We start from the raw sequence: 21879 nt of genomic DNA, 5'->3' as shown, positions 1-21879 counted from the left end.
TGTCAATTGGTGCTTTGAAGAATCTTTTCTATAATATTCCCAACAAATATTCATCTAGTCTCTCTTTGAACACCTCCAGTGAGAGGGAGCATTCTGCCACCACACTAGGTCAACAACTCAGAACGTATACCCTAATAACAATGGGTCCCAAATAACTTCTCCATACACAGTAATCACAGAACCCAAGCTTTAGAAGGCACCTTGGTGGTCATCTAAATCAAACCATGCCTGAGCAAGAATCTCTTTTGCAACATCTATGATGAGTGATCATTTGGACATTTCTTGAAGATGCCCAGAGATGTAGAATCCACTATCTCCCAAGGCAACACATTCTACTTATGATCACCTCTCATTGTTAGGTCATTTTTCCTTACAACAAACTTAATTCTGTCTTCCTGCAGCCTTTACCTACTTCTTCTATTTCTCTGCTCTGGAGTCAAGAAGAACAGACCCTCAAGTACTTTAAGAAAGCTATCATAACCCTTAACCCCATGACTTTTTTTCAGTTTAGATATCCTTAATTCCTTTAACAGTTCTTTCTCTGTCTTAATCTCAATGATCTCCTCAGGATATTTTATAACTTTTCAGTATTTTCCCTGAAACATGGTGCCCAGAAGGCTATCACCTCCCCAGTGCCACATCCTGTGTTCCTCTTTATACTTAATATGCTTAATAAACATAAGATTGCATTAATGTTTTTTGACTGTTGTATTATATTGTTGGCTCTTACTGAGTTTTCAGTCCACTAAAACATAGGTCTCTTTTCGCAGAAACTGGTCATTACTCATGTACTTGTGAACTGACTTTTTTGGCCATATGTAATTGTTTTTGTTCGGCTGTTTTCAGTTGTGTTTGACTTTTTGCGACCCCACTGAGGTTTTCTTGGCAAAGATACTGGAGCAGTTTGCCATTTCCTTCTCCAGCTCATTTTTCAGATGAGGAAACAAGCAAATAGGGTTAAGTGACTTGCCCGGGGTCTCACAGCCAGATTTAAACTCAGGTCTTTCTGAAGCCAGATTTGAATTCAGCATTGTACTTTATTCTTATTAAGTTCCATCTTATTGTATTCGAGCCAGTACTTCAAAATCTATATGGATACCAATTCTGTAATTCAGAGTCTTAGCTATCCCTCCCAGTTTTGAGTTGTTGGATTTGATAATCATGTCATCTTTTTCTTTATCCAGATCACTGATAAAAAATACTGAACAGATTAGGGGCAAGAAATCTTCCCTGGGACATTCCATGAGAAATCTTCCTTCAGGTTGATAGGGTGCCATTTTTTTCCCATAAGTAAACAGAAATGGAGTAATGATTCATGAGATCATTATTTGTTATAAAAAAAAAAAAGACTAGCACATTACTTGGTACTCATTCCCTTCCCTTCTCCCTTTCCCTCCTCTGCCCCCAGCCTGATCAATGACTCAGGGGATCCAGGATCTTACTGGCTTGGCTACTCACTCCATAGTCTATTCTTGTTTTCTTATTCTCTTTGTTTCTTTATCATGTAAATTGCATTCAACAAACTTATCAAGCACCTATTCTGTCCAAGAGACTGTGCTAGACACTGAGGAGGTAAAGACCACTTGATTTGGTCTTTGGTTCTCCAGGGCTTAGCACAAGTCTTGCTCATAACAAGCACTTAATGGTTGAGTTGAATTCAATTTCAGTACTGTGTGAAAACCATTGCAACAACATGGGTTGGTCCTCTATCTCTTGCTCTGGCTCCGTGACCTGCCAGGCCATTTTTTCCTGATCACACACATCCTTGATGATGGCGGCATGATGAGGTGACTTAGCCTCTGTGATCTAGTGTTTGGATTCTGGCTCTGACTCCACTTCAGCTGTGAGGCCATGAACAAGGGCCTTCATTTCTCCCTTGGCTCCAATTCTCCACATGTAAAATGGGGCCATTTCTGCTACCATCTACCTTCTGGGGTTATTATAAGGAAAGCACAACATGATACCTGAAAATCCAATTCAGTATATATTTTATAAAACATTTAATGTGTGTCACATACTGTGTACAAAGATAAAGCAGAAGCCAGTATTAGTCTGAGGAACTTACATTCTACTGAGAAAATTGAGCATGTAAGCATGCAAGGAGAATGGGAGCTCTTTGAGGGCAGGAACATTTTTTTTAATCTTTTAATCCCTAGCACCTAACCCAGTGCCCAGCACAGAGGAGGTGCTTCATAAATGCTTCTTGAGTGCAAATGAGATGAAAAACAACAGCAATTTTTAAAAAATGGAATGTTGTTTAATTTTAATAACCAAGATTGACCCCAGGGGAAACATGAGAACATGCACCTCTTTCTATTCTTTGCAGAGGGGGTGGAAGATGGGTGTGGAGCATTACATATACTGCCAGATGCCCTTGATTTTTTGATATGTTAGTTAATTTTGCAAATGTACTTTTTTCCTGTTTAAAAAATTATTTTTTCAAGGATAAGTTTGTTAGGGAAGTAAAGAAGGATTAATTCAGATATGAAGGTGATGAGGGGGTACGTATCAATTGGAGAATGGCTGAACAAGTTGTGGTATATGAATGTGATGGAATATGAATGTGATGGAATATCATTGTTCCATAAGAAATGATGAGCAGGTGGACTTCAGAAAAACCTGGGAAGATTTACATGAACTGATGCTGAATGAAGTGGGCAGAAACAGGAGAACACTGTATACAGGAGCAGTCCAGTGTTCAGTGACTGACTGTGATAGACTTGCTCTTCTCAGCAGTGCAAGGATCTAAGCCAAAAGACTCATGATGGAAAATGCCATCCACATCCAGAGAAAGAACTATGGAGTCTGAATGCAGAGCAAAGCAAACTATTTGCTCTTTTTTTGTTGTTTTTTTCTTCCTTCTTGGGGTTCCTTCTACTGGTTCTAGTTCTTCTTTACAGCATGACTAATGTGCAAATATATTCAATAGGAATGTATATGCAGAACCTATATCAGATCACACACTGTCTTGGGGAAAGGAGGGAGAGAGAAAAATTTAGAACTCGAAACCTTAGGGAAGTGAATGTTGAAAACTAAAAATTAATTAATTAATTTAAAAAAAGAAATGAAAGTGATAGAAAAACAAAAAGTAAGAAAAACTTTAAAATGTTTCAGAGCACTATTTCAACTCAACTGAATTGAATTTGAATTTGTTATAATGTGAGAAGTGAGAAAGAGGTAATAATGACAAAAGTGGGGGGAGGAAGAGGTGGGGGACAGGAAAGGTTTCCCATAGGAAGTGACACACGCACTGAGCTTGGAAGAAAGGTGCTATGTAAATGGAAGTATATTTATTACGTTACAAGTAGATATGAAAAGCACTATTTAAATGTGTATTATGATAATAACAATAACAAACAACCTACGTTCCCATTAAAGTGTTTACACGTGTACACCCCCGCCCTCTCAGCTTTTCTATGTGCAATCACACTCAGACACAGACACACATACATTGTTTGGGTTGCATTTCTGCACACCCAGTGAAGCTCACTCCCTTCTGGATGTGTCTGTGTGTGCTCGCATCCAAGTCAAGCCCTTGGACTGGGTGGATTCCCACAGCTTCCAAAGCTTAAACCCAAACAAGCAAGCTCTCCGTGGATATCAGAATCATGGAGAGGGCTTGTGGGCTGGTGCCGTAAGCTACATCCTCCCCCTTGCTCACTGGGATGGTCTTCTTACTGCAGCTGGCTGGTCATGGGTGAGACAGCAGGAGGTTCGAGAAGAGGTCTCCTTTCTAAAAAGCTGTTCCATTGTGTTCATTTAGTATGTTTAGAACTGAGTTGCCTAGGGAGATGTGAGATGCTCTCATGTACTAGAGTGGAAATCGCAGCACCTAGGTTCAATCCCACTTCTGATGCTACCTGTGTGACCTTGGGGAAGCCATTTCACCCTGTTTGCTTCGGTTTCTTCATCTGTAAAAGGAAGATAATAAAAGTATCTACCTTCCAGGATTGTTGTGAAGATGAAAAGAGGGAATAATTGTGAAGCACTCAGCTCTGTGCCTGGCAAATAGTTAAGTGCTATAGAAATGTTAGCTATAATAACAATTATAATATTTATTTTATCACACATAAATAGATATAATAATTATTATTCTTTTGTACTTTGACTATTTCCCCCCCCAGTAGCTGTGGGTCTCAAACACTTGAGGGACAAATAGGGACTTAAAAAAGCGGGAAGCCTCAACTGAGGAAGCCTGTGCCTTGGACCAGCCTGTGACTGGAGAAGACAACCCTGGTCACTCACCACCTCTCAAGTCCTTGCTAATCACTATCTTCCTGGGATATCAAGGCTACAATTTGACTCAAGTATCCTCACTGCATGGAGGCTTTATAAAGAATATATCAACAGGGAAAGAATCTCCCAATCTGACCAAAGCAGAGTATGTGAGAGCCAGCTCTGACAGGCTCCTGAGAGCTGATTGTTCAATTATCCATGTGAGCACCCACACTTTGGAAACAGGCAAACACTACAGTCCAGGGCTTGATTTATTGCTTTGCTGATTACCAAGACCTAAGAAAGCGATGGAGAAAATGGCATTAATACAAATTCAGCATAGAAGCATATCTGGGTGTTTAGAGGGCTGGTAGTTAAAGATGCTAATGCAAATTCGGCATAGAAATGTATCTGGGTTTTGAAAGCAGGTTGTCAAATATTTCTCAGCACATCCCTGGACAGAAGTCATCTCTACAACACTCTGCATCTCTGCACACCATGTGTCCAGCATCCACATCCCTCTTGGGGCCAAGTCACAGGAATTCTTCCACTCATGGATCTGCTGTTTAACTTGAGCTGTCTGACTGCCTCTGAACACTTAATTAAGTCTGTTTTGCTGTATGCTGAATGACTCGTTTTCTTTTTCTCTCACTATTTAATACTGGTGCCATCTTGTTATAAAGGAACCTGAGTGTTCTAAGCCTTTTTATTCTAGACTTCCCCACTCAATCACTTTTAATTTATAGCTTGAATTTAGAAAAAAATCGCAAGTTGTTTGAAATCAATGTGATCATTCCGCTTTTGCCTTCAGGTGCTTCTAATGAGAGAACTATCCATATGACTGGGAATCTTATTTGTCTGAAACATTAACAGAATCCAGTACAGGGCAAGTCATATGACATGGCCATATTAGTGCCCCCTCACTATTACTACACCCCAGTTATGAAAGTGTTTATCACAGATGGAATTCTCTGAATTATGGAAGAAGGTGTCCATTGTTGTGTGACCACAGAGATCTGTTTATATATTCTATGGAAGATGAGCTCACTTAGGGTAAAAGACTTTCCTGTCATAGAAGAGATGAAGGAATTGAAGACCTCCAAGGAAAGAGTCCTTTAATGTGGACATGTTGCAGGTAGAGTGGATACTTCAAACAGTTTTTGTTTCCTGAGAGTAGGTATGATCTCTATGACTTTAGATGGAGCTCCAGTGAGCTGGCATGGGACAACCACAATGCATACATACAGATACAATCCTCCAGACTGTGAAGGTGACTGTCCCAGGTTGGGCATCGACATGACTCTCCACTTTGGTGTAAAACCTGATCTCTGAGAAATGAGACTTCCTCATCCTAACGCCTTCCTCCTGTGTGCCTGCTAAATACTGAACTCAAGCCTAAGGGCTCTGTTGTTCATAAAGAACATGAAACCATGACAGGAACTAAGTATACCTGTCCCTAGCGTGGCCTAGAACATTAGGACTGCTGTGGTCATTCTGGAAGGACCTTTGTCTTCAAAAAGGCTTCATAAAGTAAATCAAGTTTGGGATCCATGGATGTCTAGTTTTACGTAAAAGTACTGAGTAGAGTTAACACGCTTTGATAGATATCATTGTAATGAACAGGTTTTGAAGCAATCTGGAACATTTTAAAATGTAAATGCAGTGTGGTCCAGATCAGAGGTCCTTAATTTGTGGCCCATGTGTTCTCAGAGGGTCTTAATATATAGATTTCTAGGGGTTCACAAACTTGGATAGGAAAAAATATGCCTTCATTTTAATATTATTGGTTTCTTTAATAATTCTATGCATTTTATTTTATATACTTAAGAACGTTGCTCTGAGAAGGGGGTCGTAGACCAAAGAGGCCCAGAAGGCACACACACACAAAAGTTAAGAAACGTTGGCCTGGAATGACCTCAAAGGTTCCTTCTGGGTCTAAATCTATGAATGGCCAAACTTGGCCCCGAGACAATATGGGAGAATTTCCATCCTTCCCTAGCATGTCTGTACCTTAGGTCACTTCACCTCTTGGGAGGTCTCTGATTCTGAATTTGCCAAACCACCGAGTTGGACTTGAAAGACGTCACTTCCAGCTCTCACGCTATGATCCTGTCATCTTGTATATCAGGATCATTGTCTTGGCCAGAGAGATGGATTTGCCCATGATCACATAGGGAGCAACAGAGTATTTCCTTGTGATGCAAATTCACAGCTGGTTTTCTTTTCTTCCCATGGTGCTATATAACCTTCTCTGCTACTCTACCGCCTCCTTCCAGGGGGTCCTAAAAAGACCCCAGGACTCATATACTTACCCCTAATATCTGTCACCAAGTTAAGCAACCAAGCCAGCTTTGCTTCCCTTCTCTCTCCTCTCCTCTTTGTCTATCCCAGGCTACAGGTTGTCCTTTGGTGATTTGTGTCTCTCCAAGCCTGCCAGATTTCTCAATCCTCACAAGATCCATGATATCTCTGGTGTGGGGAGCCGCCTCCCTGGAGGTGGATTGCCAACCTCCAAGGGCCTCAAGCTCCTTCAGCTACTGATATGTCAGAGAGGAAGAAGGTTTCCTAGGCATGGCTGTGGGCCCCAGGGAAGGCCCAGCAAGAATGAGGTGGGGCCAGCTTGCCTAGAAAAACATCAGATAGAACCAAAGCCCTTTCTGAGAAGACTGGCTTGCCCAGCAGGTCCCTTTGTCTCCAGTTGCATTTGAAGTCAGTGGACCTGAGTTCAAATCCCCTCTCTAACACTTATTATTTATAGAACCCTGGGCAATCATCAGTAATCACTTACTAATGTAAGTACTGTACGTCAATCACCGTATGTCAATCAATAAGCCAATGAACATTTGTAAGAACCTTGTATGTACCAGACAGTATGCTTTGATTTGGAACCGGAAAGGATTTAGAAAATATCTAATCTGATCTCCTCCTCCAACTATCTTCTATTTGATATTGTTGAGTTGTTTCAGTCACGTCCACATCTTTATGACTCCATTTGTTTTGGAAAAGATACTGGAGTGGTTTGTCATTTCCTTCTCCAGCTCATTTTACAGGTAAGGAAACTGAGTCAAACAAGGTTAAGTGACTTGCCCAGGATCACACACCTAGCAAGTGTCTGAGGCTGGATTTGAACTCATGATATCTAATCTGCCCTCCTCCCTCAACTCGCTTGTATTTGGCATAACCAAATACAATCAGATATTATAGGATCAGAGACTGAGAGCTGGAGGAAATCTCAGAAGTCATCTACTCCAATCCCCTCGTTTTATAGATAAGGATATTTAGATGAATTGACTTTCCTAAGGTCAGGCAAGTTGTGTCAGCAGTGCCATTTGAACTTTGACTCCAAATCCAGCTGCTTTCTCACCAGAGCACACTCCCCAAGATCATACAAGTATTTACTAGGAGAACTGGGATTTGATTTCCTATATTCTCATATGAGATCCAATGTCCTTTTCCTGGTATCTTCAGGCTTCATTTTTCTTTTTCATTGATGATCCCACTGTGTGGATTCCCAACCTCTCCAAGGTTCTGAAAACCTCACTTAGTTACTAAGACAGATAGAGACATATTCTTACCTTCCCTGGCTAACAACAGATTGCTTCAAGATGGCAATTCTAGCATCACTATAGTTTCTGCCTTCAGATTAAACACCCTTTTGGGGAACTCCGATCCTGCTGTCATCACTGTGATAAAGTCACTCCTCTTGAACATGGGGTTCTCTATAGCTCAGTCCTCTAGCATGCAGGGGTGCCTGAAATCTGGGCATCCTGGGCTGCTTGTCTCACTAGAAATGATTCTGAGCCTTTCTCCACACTGACAATGATCCTATAGACTTAAAAACGCATTCATACATCCTCAGACATCATTTGTTATTTGGTAGTTCATTCGAACAACCTATGTCTTTATTAATCAAATGGCTTCCTTTGCAATTCTTCACCACAAAGAATCCTTTCTTAAACTGGTTGAAAATAATTTCAAATTGAGACTGGTATTCACTGTGCTAGGCACCCCCCTTCTGCAGTGATTCCCTTTTGTTTGGGTCAGTGCAATTACCTATGTTAGGTTGGCACCAATCCATTGTTCCTGCCCAGAAAATGCCCATCAATAGGACTTAATCCTAATAATACCTTGATGAAGCATTGAATAGTATAAATCACCTGAAAATGGGTTCTCGATGGATACTAATGACTGGCCTTGGCCCTGACCAGAGGCCCAGCTAAAGGGGTAGGTAGTAGCAATAAAAATGGATGTGCCAATTGCTACTCAACCTTGTAGAGTACTTGGAGCTCACTGGGATGTGTCCTATAACATAATAGATTTTATGACCAGTGAGTACCTTTGAAAGTCTGGTTTAGAAAAGGGAAGTTGACATGAATAACTCTTAATTTTGACCAAGAGCCAGAGCTGTGTCCAGATGAATCTGTCGAGCTCAGGTGGTAGAGTGGAAAGAGGATCAGGGTTTGACCCCAACCCTAACATTCATTACGTGAGAGCTTAGGTAAATTCCCTAACTTCCCTGTGTCTCAGTTTCTGCATTTGAAAATGAAGAGGTTAAAGGAGATGCTAAAAGATTCTTCCCTCCTTCTCCCCACCCTAAGAATGGCCCTCAAAAGGTTCATCCTTTGAACTTACTCTTATTTTCTTCCCCTACAACTTGGCCCATCAAAACTTCCATCTGAGCTAGACAGTGCTCTATTAGCTGTAAAGAAGAAAATACCAACTAATTCAGAGTCAAGTATGAATGACTAGTAGCTAACTTAATGCATGAAAAGTGGAGGATATGTGGTGGCCCATTAAGCAGTTTATCCAGCCCTAGTTTCCCTGTGAAGAGAAATAATGACCAGACTTTCCAAGAGAAGGATATTAAAGCCTAATCCACAACTTCGACAGCCACTTATTAAATCCCTATTATGTGTGATGCCCTGTGTTCCGAGAAGTTGACCTTTGAAGAGAAGTCTAAAGGTATTAGAATAATCCAGCATAGAGAAGAGACTAAGAGAGTGGGGATGGCATTTATAGCCTGGGAAGTGATTCTGTGTGGTCAGTGCTGAATAGATATGACCTCTTTTCACTGAGCACAGAGAAATAAAAGAATGGATACAGAGAGCAGCAGGAGGGAATTAAATTAGATGTTTAAGGTGATAATAGATACAGTTGAATACAATGGAAGAAAGAGACCTGGATTTGGAAGCAGAGGGTCTAGGTCTGAATTGTGGCTCTATTAACACCTGGGGAATTGGGATTTGCCATTTTCTGCTCTTTAAGTCTCAATTTTCTCATCTTCAAAATAAAAGAGTTGGACTAGCAGATGCCATAGATATCCTCCCATTCTAGCTTTTATGATTTCTAAGCTAAGAAGCATGAGATTATTGTGGAATCTTCTTCTCTGGGAGACTTTAAGAATGATGTTGTCAGAAGAAAGAGGATGAGTGGATGGATGGTTGGATGGATGGATGGATGGATCAAATCAAATCTTGAGGTTTCTTCCTGTCTTTCTTGTTTCTTCCTCTCCTTCAATTCTCAAAGGGAAGTTCAGTCCCTCAGTCTACCTACTCAAAAATGGAGAGGGGTTGTTGCAGTTGTCAACCCTAAGCCAGAAAGAGTCTTGCAGTGTTTCCTAAATCCTGCTTTTGTGACAAATTATCATCAGAGGTTACAAAATTCTCAAGATTAGTTTTCTTTCAAAAAAAAATATGGCTGTCTTTTTTTATCACCTCTGTTTTTGAATATAGCCCTCCTTCCTCTCTTATCTAGAAAAATATCCTGTGTAGCACAGCATTATAAAAAAAAAAAAGAAAGAAAAAGTTCAAAAAAAATTCATCAATATATCATTTAAGACTGGCAGTATATGTAATGTTCCATACCCATAGTCCCCCATGTCCTTCAAGACACAATGCCTAGCACATAGTGATGAGTAGTTAATGAATGCTTTTTGTTGTTGCTGATAACAGTGATGAAAAGGAAGGGAAGTACATTTTCTCATCTTTTTTTTGGATCCAAACTTGGTCAGTACAATTATTCAACATTCAGTTTTCTCAATGTCAATTTTCAATTTGAATGTAATTTTTAAAAGTCGTATCTATTGAAGCATTTTGCTCTATTCAGTAAGTGATCATAGGTTATCCAGCTACAAAAATTCAGTGGAAAAGGAGACTATGAGAGCCTGAAAGAAAAGATGTCTATGGCCCTGTCCAGCTCTTTACCCCCAGATCCCAACTGAGGTGCTGATTACCTCTAAATAACGCTTTCCTATTTGTATCTCTAGGGCTTAACCTAACATTCCGCACACCTCACAATTACTGTATTTGTGCGTTCATTCATTCTCTAAGGCACACACAGAAATGACTTTGTCAGTAAGAATGTTTTCTGCTTTCAAGCCGCTCTAATCGTTTTCCTCTAGTTTCTCACTTAGATTCATGTCACAAATGAATAGTGTCTCAGAGAAGAAAGAAGACCTCAGTGTTCAGCTTGGCTCATCTGTACCTGAACAGAGTTCAGTCCAATGCCCATCACAGAGTAAATGCTTAATAAATACTTGTTGACTGGAACGTGAACCTATTTTTCACTGTCATAGATTGGTGGTATCCAAAGACCTCTCATGAAATGGAAATGGAGGTCTCTCTTGAAGCAGCCAGTTCCATTTTTCTTGTTGTTTAGTTGTTTTCAGTCATGTTGGACTCTTTGTGACTCATTTTTGGGATTTCTTGGCAAAGATAGAGTGCTTTGCCATTTCCTTCTTCAGCTCATTTTATAGGAAACTGAGGCAAAGTTAAGTGACTTACCCAGGGTCACATATCTGGTAAGTGTCTGAGGCTGGATTTGAACTCAGGTCTTCCTGACTCCAGGACTGGTGCTTTATCCACTGTGCCACCTTGCTGTCAGTTCCATTTCCAGATAGCACCAATTATTAGGAAGATTTTCCTTTCAGGTCCTCTGGGGCTAAGTGAAACAAGTGTAATCACTTTTCTGCACGATGATCCTTCAAGTACTTGAAGACAATTGTTACGCTCACCCTCGGTCTTTTCACCTCTAAGCTAAGCAGCCTCAGTTCTTTTAATTGAGTTTTCACATGGGGCCTGGTCTCTAGTCTCTTCTAGGACTTTGACCAGAACATCCTAATTGTTCCCCCCTCTACCCAAATCCCAGCTTTTCTTTTATTTTCTTTAGTTGCTCCTCTTTCACATTTATTTTTCCTTAGAGCTCCCCCCCTTAAAAAAATAATTTTAACAAATATTTATTTCCTCTCCTTCCCACTGTCCTCCATTCCAATTGAAATTTTTTTTTAAAGGTGAAATAGAATCCTTAATACAAATATGCCTAGTCTAGCAAAACACAATCCCTCTTTGGATATTTCCAGTAATGTGTCTTACTTTATTTCTTCCACTGTTCCGGCAGGAGGTGGATGGCATGTTTCATCTTCTGTCCTCTGAACTCATGGTTTATCATTGAACTGATCAGGTTTCTGAAACCTTTCAGTCTTTTTTCTCTATAATGATATCATTGGGTAAATGTTCTATTTTTACTCCCTTCACTCTGCATTAGTTCATAGAGGTCTTCTCAGATTCCTCTGACACTGTCCATCTCATCATTATTTATGGTACGATAATATTCCATTACACCAGTACACCATAGTTTAATTAGCCATTTCCCAACAGGTAGGCACCCCTTTAAATTTCAGTTTGAGACTACTACAAAAAGAGTCACTATGACTATTTTTGTATATATGGGTCCTTTTCCTTTGATCTCTTTGGGGGGATAGTAATGGCATGCTTAGGTCAAAAGGTAGATACAGTTTAGTAAATTTGGGGCGATATTTCTACTGTTTTCCAAATTGGCTAGACCAGTTCCTAGCCCTATCAGCAGTGTATTAGTACGTTTGTTTCTCCACAGACTCTCCAACATTTGTCTTTTTTTTTTCTTTTGTCATTTTTGCTATTCTGACATTTGTGAGGTGGTAGAACTACATGACTTGGAACCTTTTTTTCCCATGACCTTGTCCAATTCTACCTTTTCAGTGTCCATCCTAAAATGTTGCCTCTAGAATTGAACACAATTCTCCAAATTGTAGGCAGAGGATAGCGAGACTAACAGTCCCCTTGTCCTAATGCAAATGCAGGCTAAGAGAGCCTTATTTTATTATATATTATTCTTTGGTTGTTGTGTCACATCACTTCTGAGATTGCAATTCGCTAAAACAGATCAGTCTGCTTCATAGGAACTGTTGCCTAAGCATGCCTTTCCTACTCTGTATCATCAACATAAGGAAATGCATGAGCTCTTGCAGAGCTCACGGAACCATAAATTGTCAGAACTGGAGGGCACCTTTGAAGTCATCTCTTCCAGGATTTTCATACTCACATAGAAATAGAACCCTAGTATATTGAGTTAGAAAACTATAAATTAACATTATCTGTGTTAAAAGTGTATTTTTATTGATTTTATTAAACATTTCCCAATTACATTTTAATCTGGTTGAGGTCACAGGGGGAAGTTTTGTAAACTTATTGCCCACAGGCTAGTCTGTGAGTTCTTCACCTGTGACTTAGTTCAATTCCTTCCTTTTATAAAGAAACTGAAACCCAGAGAGGGAAAACAAGGTCACACAGTGATTTTTTTTAAAGCCTCCCCCCCTTCTAAATTTATAAAAAGAATGTAGTCAAGCAAATCCCAAAATACCAACCACAGAACCAACCCACTGACTCCTTCCCCTGTCATCAATTTTTCAGCTTCAATTCAGATGAACATATTTAGGGTTTTGTTTTTGTTTTCAGAGAGATTCAATTATCCAAATAATTGTTTCAATTCACCACTTAATTATGTAATATGATCTTTGGCAGCATTAGGAGGGGCAGATGGTCCGTGACACTGGTGGTAAAAGTGAGGCTATAACCTGCCCTGCTCAGAACACATTTAGTGTATTGACTCCATTTTGAGGTGTCATATTTTAGGAGGAGCAGTGTTAATAAGAAAAAATAATAGCTAACACTTTTATAGTGCTTGCTATATGCCAGACACTGTGCAAAGAGTTTTATCATTATTATCACATTGGGTCCTCCCAACAACCCTGAGAGGTAGGTAATGTTATTATCCCCATTTTACAGATGAGGAAACTGAGGTTGTGACTTGCCCAGGGTCACACAGCGAATAAGTGACTGAGGCTGAATTTGAACTCAAGTCTTCTTGGCTGTAGGCTCAGAACTCTACTCCTGTACACCCTAGTGAAAGTATCTAGAGGGAGGCAATCAGGATATTGAAAGACCTCAATGTCATGCCATGTGGAGACTGATTAAAGGAATTTGGGATATTTAGCTTAGAAAAGAGAAGACTTGGAGGGATATAATCTCTGGCTTGAAATATCTGAAGGACTGTCATATGGAAGAGGGGCTAGATTTATTCTGCTTGGCCCAGAGAAGAGCAATGGGGGGAAATCGCAGAGTCTAACTGAGGCTTGACATTAGTAGGAAAAAATCTACTAACAATTAGAACTAAATGGAAGGGGAATGGACCAACCCAGGAGTTGGTGGGCATCACTTTCTTGGTGGTTTTTGAGCAAAGATTGGATGATCTCTTGCTTACTATGTTGTTGAGAAAATTCCTGTGCATGTATGGGTTGAGATAAATGGCCACTGAGGTCCCATACATCTCTGAAATTTTATGATGTTGGGTTGAGAAACTCAACGCTGCCAGGGCTCCATACACTCATCAGTTTCATCTAAAGTGGTATTTATAAATGTGTCCATGAGATGGCGATCTTTCCCTAATCCCAAAGCTAGTCTCTTGCTAGCTGGAGAAATACCAAATCACCCCGTTCCAGTTCTTCCCTTGGTTGTCTTTCAAGCTTGCAGATGAGTGGCTTCCCAATACTGCATGAAGCCCTCTGAAGACATTTTTCATAGGTCTAGGTAAACCTGTCCTGCTTGGGACTTGCGGAGCCACTGAGTTGATCTTCCTTCCCTTTAGGCTGAGTTTCATAGTTTAGAAGAGCCACAATCACCGACTTTAAACTAGAAGGGTTATCTAATCCAAACTCTTCATTTTACATATGGGGAATCTGAGATCCAGGAAAGGTAAGTGATTTTCCAGAGGTCACACAAGTAGTAAATATCAAAGGCAGAATTTGAACCTAGGTCCCCTGACTTTAGGACAACTGCTTTCCCTTTCCATGATACCATGTTGCCTCTCTAAAGGGCTCATGTGCAGAAGATGCTAATGAGGGCTTGTGGATTGCCCCAGTGGGGATGCGTGTATATATACACACCTTTAGTTCATCCAATTTTTTGGTGTCCAGATCCAAACACACAAAAATATCACAGTGTGTAGGTGAGCTGATTCAAGTGCAGAGAAAAACTTAAAGAATGACTTGTAGTACAATAAAATTAGTATTAAAATCACTTTGTCCAAATAAAAATGGGGGAAGTGAAGATTGGACCTGTGATTTGATTTCATGTTGGGCACTCTCAGATGAGGATGTTCCCTCCACAAATGCAAGTAGGTACTTGTTCTGTCATTCCTGGTCCAGTTGAAGAAATGCCAAGTCTCTCTAACCCAATCCTCCCTTTGCTGACTTTCTGAAGAGTGATTTCCTAACACTGCATGAAGCCTTCCTTTTATTTGAGTGTTCCTTTGAGTCTCTGCCTGAAGCTGCCTGAGGAAGGGGGGGTCCTGGGCACTTAGAGGTTAAGTGACTCAAGGTTACACAATCAGTATGTGTTAGAGGTGAGACTTGAACCCAGGGCTTCCTAGTTCCAAGGTCAACTCTCTAGCCACCAAAATGTTGAAAGAAAATCATTTTTTAAAAAACCCTCAAATTCATTTTAAACCTTCCCCTTCCTGCAATTAGCCTTTCACTATGTAATAATGAAACTCATTTAAAATTTTTCTTTGTGTTGTGAGAAATGAAGAATTTGTTTTAATTCACTGATTTTCAATCCATTGTAGTCTATAATCCAGTAACACTGACCTCCTTGCTCTTCCTCACATTAAATACTCAATCTCCCAACTCCATGCGTTGTCTTGGCTCTCTCCCACATCTAGAACCTTCCGCATCTTCATCTCCACCTCCTACCTTCCCTGGCTTCCTTCAAATCTCTGCATCTTCAAGAAGCCTTTCCCAGTCTTCCTTAACTTTACTGCCTTCCTTCTGAAATTACCTCCCCCCAATTTATTCTGTACATTTCTTATTTGTCCATAGTTGTTCTCATGTTATCTCCCTTATTAGACTATAAGCTTCTTGAGACCAGGGATTATATTTTATCTTTCCTTGTACTTCCAGTGCCTGACTCATAGTAGGTGCTTAATAAGCACTTGTTGACTGACAGGGAATTCAACGAGCCTTTGTTGAGTGCCTACTATGTGCCAGGCCCTAAGGGTTAGGACCTATACCAGGTCTAGGGTTAGAGACAAAACTGAAATGGTTCTTAAGGAGCTTACATTCCACTAGGGTGATAAACATTCACAGAAAAATAAAATTTAAAATTATAGATAGCATAAATATGAAGCATCTATTCCTAAAATGAAATTCATTATTTTATATCTCTATTTCAGCTTTTCTCCATGAATGGGTAGATCCCTCTACCACTTTATATGTAGACCAAGTTCATCAGTAAATCAATCTATTTCTCCACAAGGGCATTCATACTTATACATTGATATGCTTGGCAGACCTCAAGTTCTGGCAGTCTTAGTCAGGTCTTTCTTGGTACTGTTTCTATTTTGGATGCGTTCAGTCATTTAGTTGATCTGATGAAGCAGCTGTAGATATAAATGCAGTGCCAGCCAATATTTCATCAGCTTGGTGTTGTTTTATACAGATTCAGTGATACTATGTTGGCTCGAAAACACAGTGATGTCACCATTACCCCAACAGGGCACTCAAGATTGGGACATGTCAGAGGATGAGAGGCATCAGTATCATGAGAGATTAGCAGATGTTGGCATGCAAAACTGTTAATCCTTAAAGAAACCACCAAAACTCATATCAGCCTGAAAAAATCATTCTCTCCTCTTAAAGACATAGACAATCTACTTTCAGTTGGACCTATGGGGTAATGAGAGCCATATCTCAAATGCAGCCAGCTGTATGGAGAGGGAATATGTCAGAGAACAATGGAGTGAGTGAGACAAGGTGTTTGTCTGCAAAGTCATGAAACAAGTATCCGAAAAGAAAGGTAACAATAATTGCCACCCATTGTCCCGGTAGAAAGCCTACAGATGACCTGAACTAAAGGCTAATTACTGCTACTTGCTACTTCTGAAACCTAAGGCAAGTCCCTTTGTGTCTGTTTTATCATCTCTGAAATGAACCAGTTAGACTAGATGACGTCTAACATCTCATTCAGTGCCAGATTTTCTAGACCAGTGATCAGTATTTCAAATCTTTGTTCCAGGCTTATTAAAAAAAAAAAATCTGTTGTGTCCCTTGATGATTCCTGCCTGACACAGACTAGACTGTTTAGAACCAGTGAGCTCCTTAAGGACAGGGATCATCTTTGCATTTTTGTCTTTGTGTCTTCAGCACCTAGGATAGTACTTGCAAATATCTGGCATATAATAAATGCTTGTTGAGTTGTCCAGTCAAATAAATTCTTGACTCTGGTCTTCGCTGATCCTAGCACCACACTTATCTCTGACATTTCTTTTCATTTTATTTGTAAGGTGATTGTGTCTTGAGTTGAGAGAGTAAGTGAGCTCACTAGGACATGGCTACTGCTCCTGTGATCAGTAATGGCCTAGTTTATGACTGGTCCTCCATTCAATGGTCAATGCATAGAAAGTAACAATAGAGCAATAAAAAAAATCATATGGAATAAAAGATATGTCATTACATGGGGCTTTTCATCTTGCAAGACCTTTACAAGCAGATTTCTTTTAGACTCATCCCTTTGTCCAATTAAAGACTTTATAAAGCACCTCTATCAGCCTATTCTAAATTGATCAGATGGTTCCTTTTAAGGCAAGGGGCAGAACAGGGGCTGGCTCGACTGCTTTTAGGCGTCTAATTCTGTTGAGTTTGTTTAAAGTTCTCAATCCAAGGAGTACTTCTGGACGAAGAAAGAAGACTCTGCAATGGAAAAGAAACTGGAAACCATCCCAAAGGAATCAAATAATCTGGCAATTGCAAAAGAAAGCCAAAATCAGAATAGGGAAAAAATTAGTCCATACTCTCAGAGGGGATGTCAACTTATGAAATAATAATTGACCTTTTTTGGTCCAGACTTATGATTTCATTCAGACCAGGCTTCATATCCTATCCCATTGTTGACTTTAGCAATCTTTCTGCCATCTACCCTGATGTTGCAGCTTCTGAACCATCCTTTCTCCAGGATTCATACCCTGAGGGACTTCATTTACCCAGCATTGGAAATCCCACCATGGGACCAAGCAGTCCTCACTGGTGAGTGAGTGAGAACTTATGTAGACCATTCCAATAAGTTAGTCCCAGATCAAACTGTCCAGACTAGAATATTTTTGAATATACAGTTACTTACTCTCAACATCTTTCTTGCCACTATGTGTGAACCCCCAACCTCTCTGGGAAGCCTCATCAAATTAACGCCACCGTTGCTTCCAGAAAAAGTGTGTCATTGGTCTTCCCTATGGCTCCAGTCACCATCCCTATGACATCCCAGACCAATGGTCTCCTCTATTACAGTGGATGTTCCTTAAGTAGAAAAACTGTCTTGCTTCTTCTTTGTTATTTTTAAATTGTACAATTCAGTTGATCTCCTTGTATTAAATGGTGCAAAATTTAAAAGTACAATGCCTGGTATCTGCTGAGTTCTTTTTAAAAAGAATTATAGATTTGATATATGTCTCCCCAATTACATGTTATACTGAGTTCTTAATAAATGCTTTTCATTCATTTATTAGTTCATTTGTAGAGGTAACTCCTGGTGTAGAAATTCTCTCCATTGGTTTAGATTAGCCTTTGCTCTGAGAGTTGCCTCAGACACTGAGAGGTTAAGGGACTTGTGCACGGTCACACAACCAATGCCTGTCAGAGTCAAGACTTGGACCCAGGTCTTCCTGGCTCAGAGGTTGGGTCCCTCTCCTCTTTTCCATGTCACTTTTTATAAATGGATATTTATATAATGCTCTAAAGTTTTTAAAGTGCTTTCCATACCCATTTGAGTCTCACAAGCATCATGTGAAGAGGTAATGTGGGAATTATTATGACCATTCTCACTTTATAAGTAAGAAAACTGAGGCTTAGGGAGGTTAAGTAATTGATTTATGGCTGCATAATGACAGAAAGTTTCAGAGACAGAATTTTAACTTGTGTTTTCCTGATGAGGAACCTAGCACTCTGTGGATGGACTTTCTTATCTTGAGCTCTTCTGAAAGGAGGTTAATAGAGGGTAGCCTGTGTGTGCTTAGCAACACACTTCCTCCTCCAAAATACCATCCCAAGTTCCAGTGTCTGAAATTTCACCATTAGAGATTTTTTCCTTTAACTTAACAAGTGTCACAGCTCTTTATAAGTTGCTCTAGAAAAAAAATCATCCATAAAAGGCAGTATAATATCCCTGGTGAGTCTTTCTATGGTTTTTGACCACTTAATGCCAAGAGAGTGTGAGATGAGCAAGATGATCCATCTCCTGATGTTCTTGTCTGTGTGAGCAGAAGAAAGATGAACCATATAGCATATTGAGTGTGTTTATGATTATCTCAGACATATGGCAAAAGAATTGCAAGCTATTAATGAAAGAATCCTCTAACCCACTGATGATGAGAGAAATAAACAACCTGTAGATTTCTTCACACATCCAGCAAATTGGCAAAGATGATAGAAGATGGGAATAGTCAATGCTGCAGAGGATGAGGAAAGACTAAGGCATTGCGAGTGGGGCTGTGAGTTGTTCCATCCATTTCAGAAATCAGTTTGGACTCTGTCAAAGGGAATAACTGAAATGTCCACAGAATTTGGCCCAGAGACCCCACTGCTAGAAAAATGCCTCAAGGAGGTCAGTAGCAAAAAGACCCCATATACACTTAGAGAAGTACTCTTTGTACTACCAAGGAACAGGAAACAAAGTAGATGCTCACTCACTGTAATACCTTTACTTCAAACTAATGGAATTGGTTGCCAAGGTGAGATTTCTAAAGTGGAGGTCTGACCATGTCACCACCCTGCTTAATGAGCTCCAGAGGCTCTCCTTTACTTTCAGGATCATCTGTTTGGCATGTCAACCTCTTTATAACCTGACTCCTTCCTATTTTACCAGACTTCTTAATTTTAATCTGATCTGCACTGACTCTGTGATTCAGTTATACTATCCTACCTGCAGCCCCTCAATCACATCAGTCCATTTCCTGAGTCCATTCCCTTGCATTGGTTGTCCCTCAGACCTAGAAAGCTCCCTCTGCCTCTTAGCTCCACAGGCTTCCTTCAAGACATTTCAAGTCTATCTTACACAGGAAGTTTTTTCAGGTCTTCCAAGCTGCTAATGTCTCCCCTTTTCATTTTATCTTCTACCTACTCTGTATATATCTTGTACCTCCTAGTTATTTTGTGTTGTCTCCTGCTATTGGAATGTATGTTCCTTCAGGAGGTTATTTTTTTACCCTTATTTGTTATTCTCAGTGCTTACAAAGCAAGTGACACATGTTAAAAATTTAATAAAAGCTTCTTGACTGATTGACCAATTACAGTTGTTGTTCATCTTGAAAAGGACCAGTGATGTGGGGTGATGGCATGACTTGCATGTGAATTGAATTTAAGTTCTCACCTTCATTCTTTATTCCAGTCATTGGAGTCCAATGATGAGACAAAAGTAAAGATGACTGGTGAAAGCCCCAGATGCAGTGGATGACCTTGATGCCTTTGATGTCTACCCAAGCTCTCAGCACTCTGCAGCACCTGGTTCAGCTGCCTTCATGACCACTGGAACAAGCTGCTTGCATCCACCCATTCTTCCAGGGGAAGTCATCACATGCTTGGGGTAGACATCCTCCTAATTCACCAATAGTTTGGAGACTTCTTGGTTACCCTTAACCTAGTTTAGCCTGTTTGCTGAGACAGTTTTACCAGCTATAGCTTCTTAGAGCCACATAGGTGAGAGTTAAGTGACAGATGTACACCAAAGGTGGGTGCTGACTACTGTACCATTGTATTAAAGGAAATGATGAAAAGGTGGGAGTGGTCATGCACACCTGCAATCCCACATATGGGGGAAGCTGAGGCCCCTAGTTTTCTTGAGCTCAGGAGTCCTAAGCCACATTGTCAATTTCGACAGCTTGATCAGGTATCAAAATTGAATTTGACACAAATATGGTGACTCTCAAGAATGGAAGGGAAGGAGCAAGGGGCACAAGGTTACCTAAAATAAGGGTGAATTGATTCAGTTTGGAAACAGAAAAGGTCAAAGTTGCTGTGTTGATGGGTAGAGGGATTCCACCCATGAATTTTCTGGGTACTTCCAATCCGGGTGAGATTGGCAGGCTCAGTCTTCTTAACATAAAATAAAATAAAATAAGAAACAGAAAAAAATAAATACAGAGAAGTACAGGAAAACTTACATCTACTGATGCAAAATGAAGTTAGCAGAACCAGGAAAACAAGATACATAGTAACTACAACAATGCAAATGGAAAGAACCACAACAAAACCATTGAAACAATGTAGCACAATTATGAGCAAGCTGGATGTCAAAGAAGAGATATGAGAAAATAACTTCTCATGTTCCTTTACATAAAAGAAGTTTTCCCTCTGTTTATTGCTTTCAATTTATCATTTTAATAGCTCACTTTGTACATATTCATTTACATGTTGCCTCTGCCATTAGATTGTAAATTCCTTTAGGGTAGGGACTGTCTTACTTCTTTTTGTATCCCCAGAGTTTGGCATAGTGCCTGAAACATAGTAGGTGCTTAATAACTGTTGATTGATTGATCGAACAAGTACATAATGTCAGACTTTTTCAATATGTTGATTGATTTTGCTGATTTATTTTTCTTCCTCTTTTTTTATCCCTTATCATGAGAGATGGTTCTCTAGGAGTGGGCAGGTGAGGGATAGAAAGGGAAATGTAGGTGATATAAAAAAAAATCATTAAAATCTATTTTTAAACAAGAAATTATTCAGTCATATCATCCTTATGATGAAGTTGAATCCTAAACAGATAAAGTGGTTCGGCTAACACCACACAAGTCATAAGTAACAGCCAGAATTTGGACTGAAATCCTCTGATTCCAAATTCTGGGATCTTCCTACTGTTTCATGCTGCCTAGTTTCAACATGACTGAGGTTTGAAATCTGTGATTCCCTATTCCTCAGATACCTCATCAAGGCTGATGTTCCCAATAGTTATTATACCTGTGAAATTTTATTTACCTGTGTAATATTATCCTGTGCAATTATTATAACCTGTGCAATTTCCATACATTTTTTCATTCAAGGCTCACAATATCCCCAGGTAGGCAGGAATTACTATTCTCATTTCTCTGATGAGGAAACAGGTTCAGAGAAATCAAATGATTTGCCAAGATCACCAGCTGATAGTAAGTGGCAGAGTTAGAACAGGATTAGAACCTGACCTCCTGACTGCTGGTTCAGTATTGTGGTAGAGCAGCTCAGGAGATGATGCTCAGACATTTTTATGAGCATCATTTTCCAGGTGAGCAGACATGGGAGCCTTTACAGGTATCCCTAGTTTAGGAGAGGGA

General features: G+C 39.9%; 1 pseudogene; it reads left to right on the top strand.

Annotated features, from left to right (window-relative positions):
- The first annotated feature begins 3665 nt into the window (after positions 1–3665).
- Positions 3666–17616, top strand: LOC140511132 (growth/differentiation factor 9 pseudogene; annotated as a pseudogene).
- The last annotated feature ends 4263 nt before the right edge of the window (positions 17617–21879 follow it).

This window comes from Notamacropus eugenii, chromosome 6 (assembly GCF_028372415.1).
Source record: "Notamacropus eugenii isolate mMacEug1 chromosome 6, mMacEug1.pri_v2, whole genome shotgun sequence".
Classification (NCBI taxonomy): Eukaryota; Metazoa; Chordata; class Mammalia; order Diprotodontia; family Macropodidae; genus Notamacropus; species Notamacropus eugenii.
The sequence above is the reverse complement of the archived record's forward strand: the minus strand, read 5'-3'. Positions and strand labels throughout refer to the sequence as shown.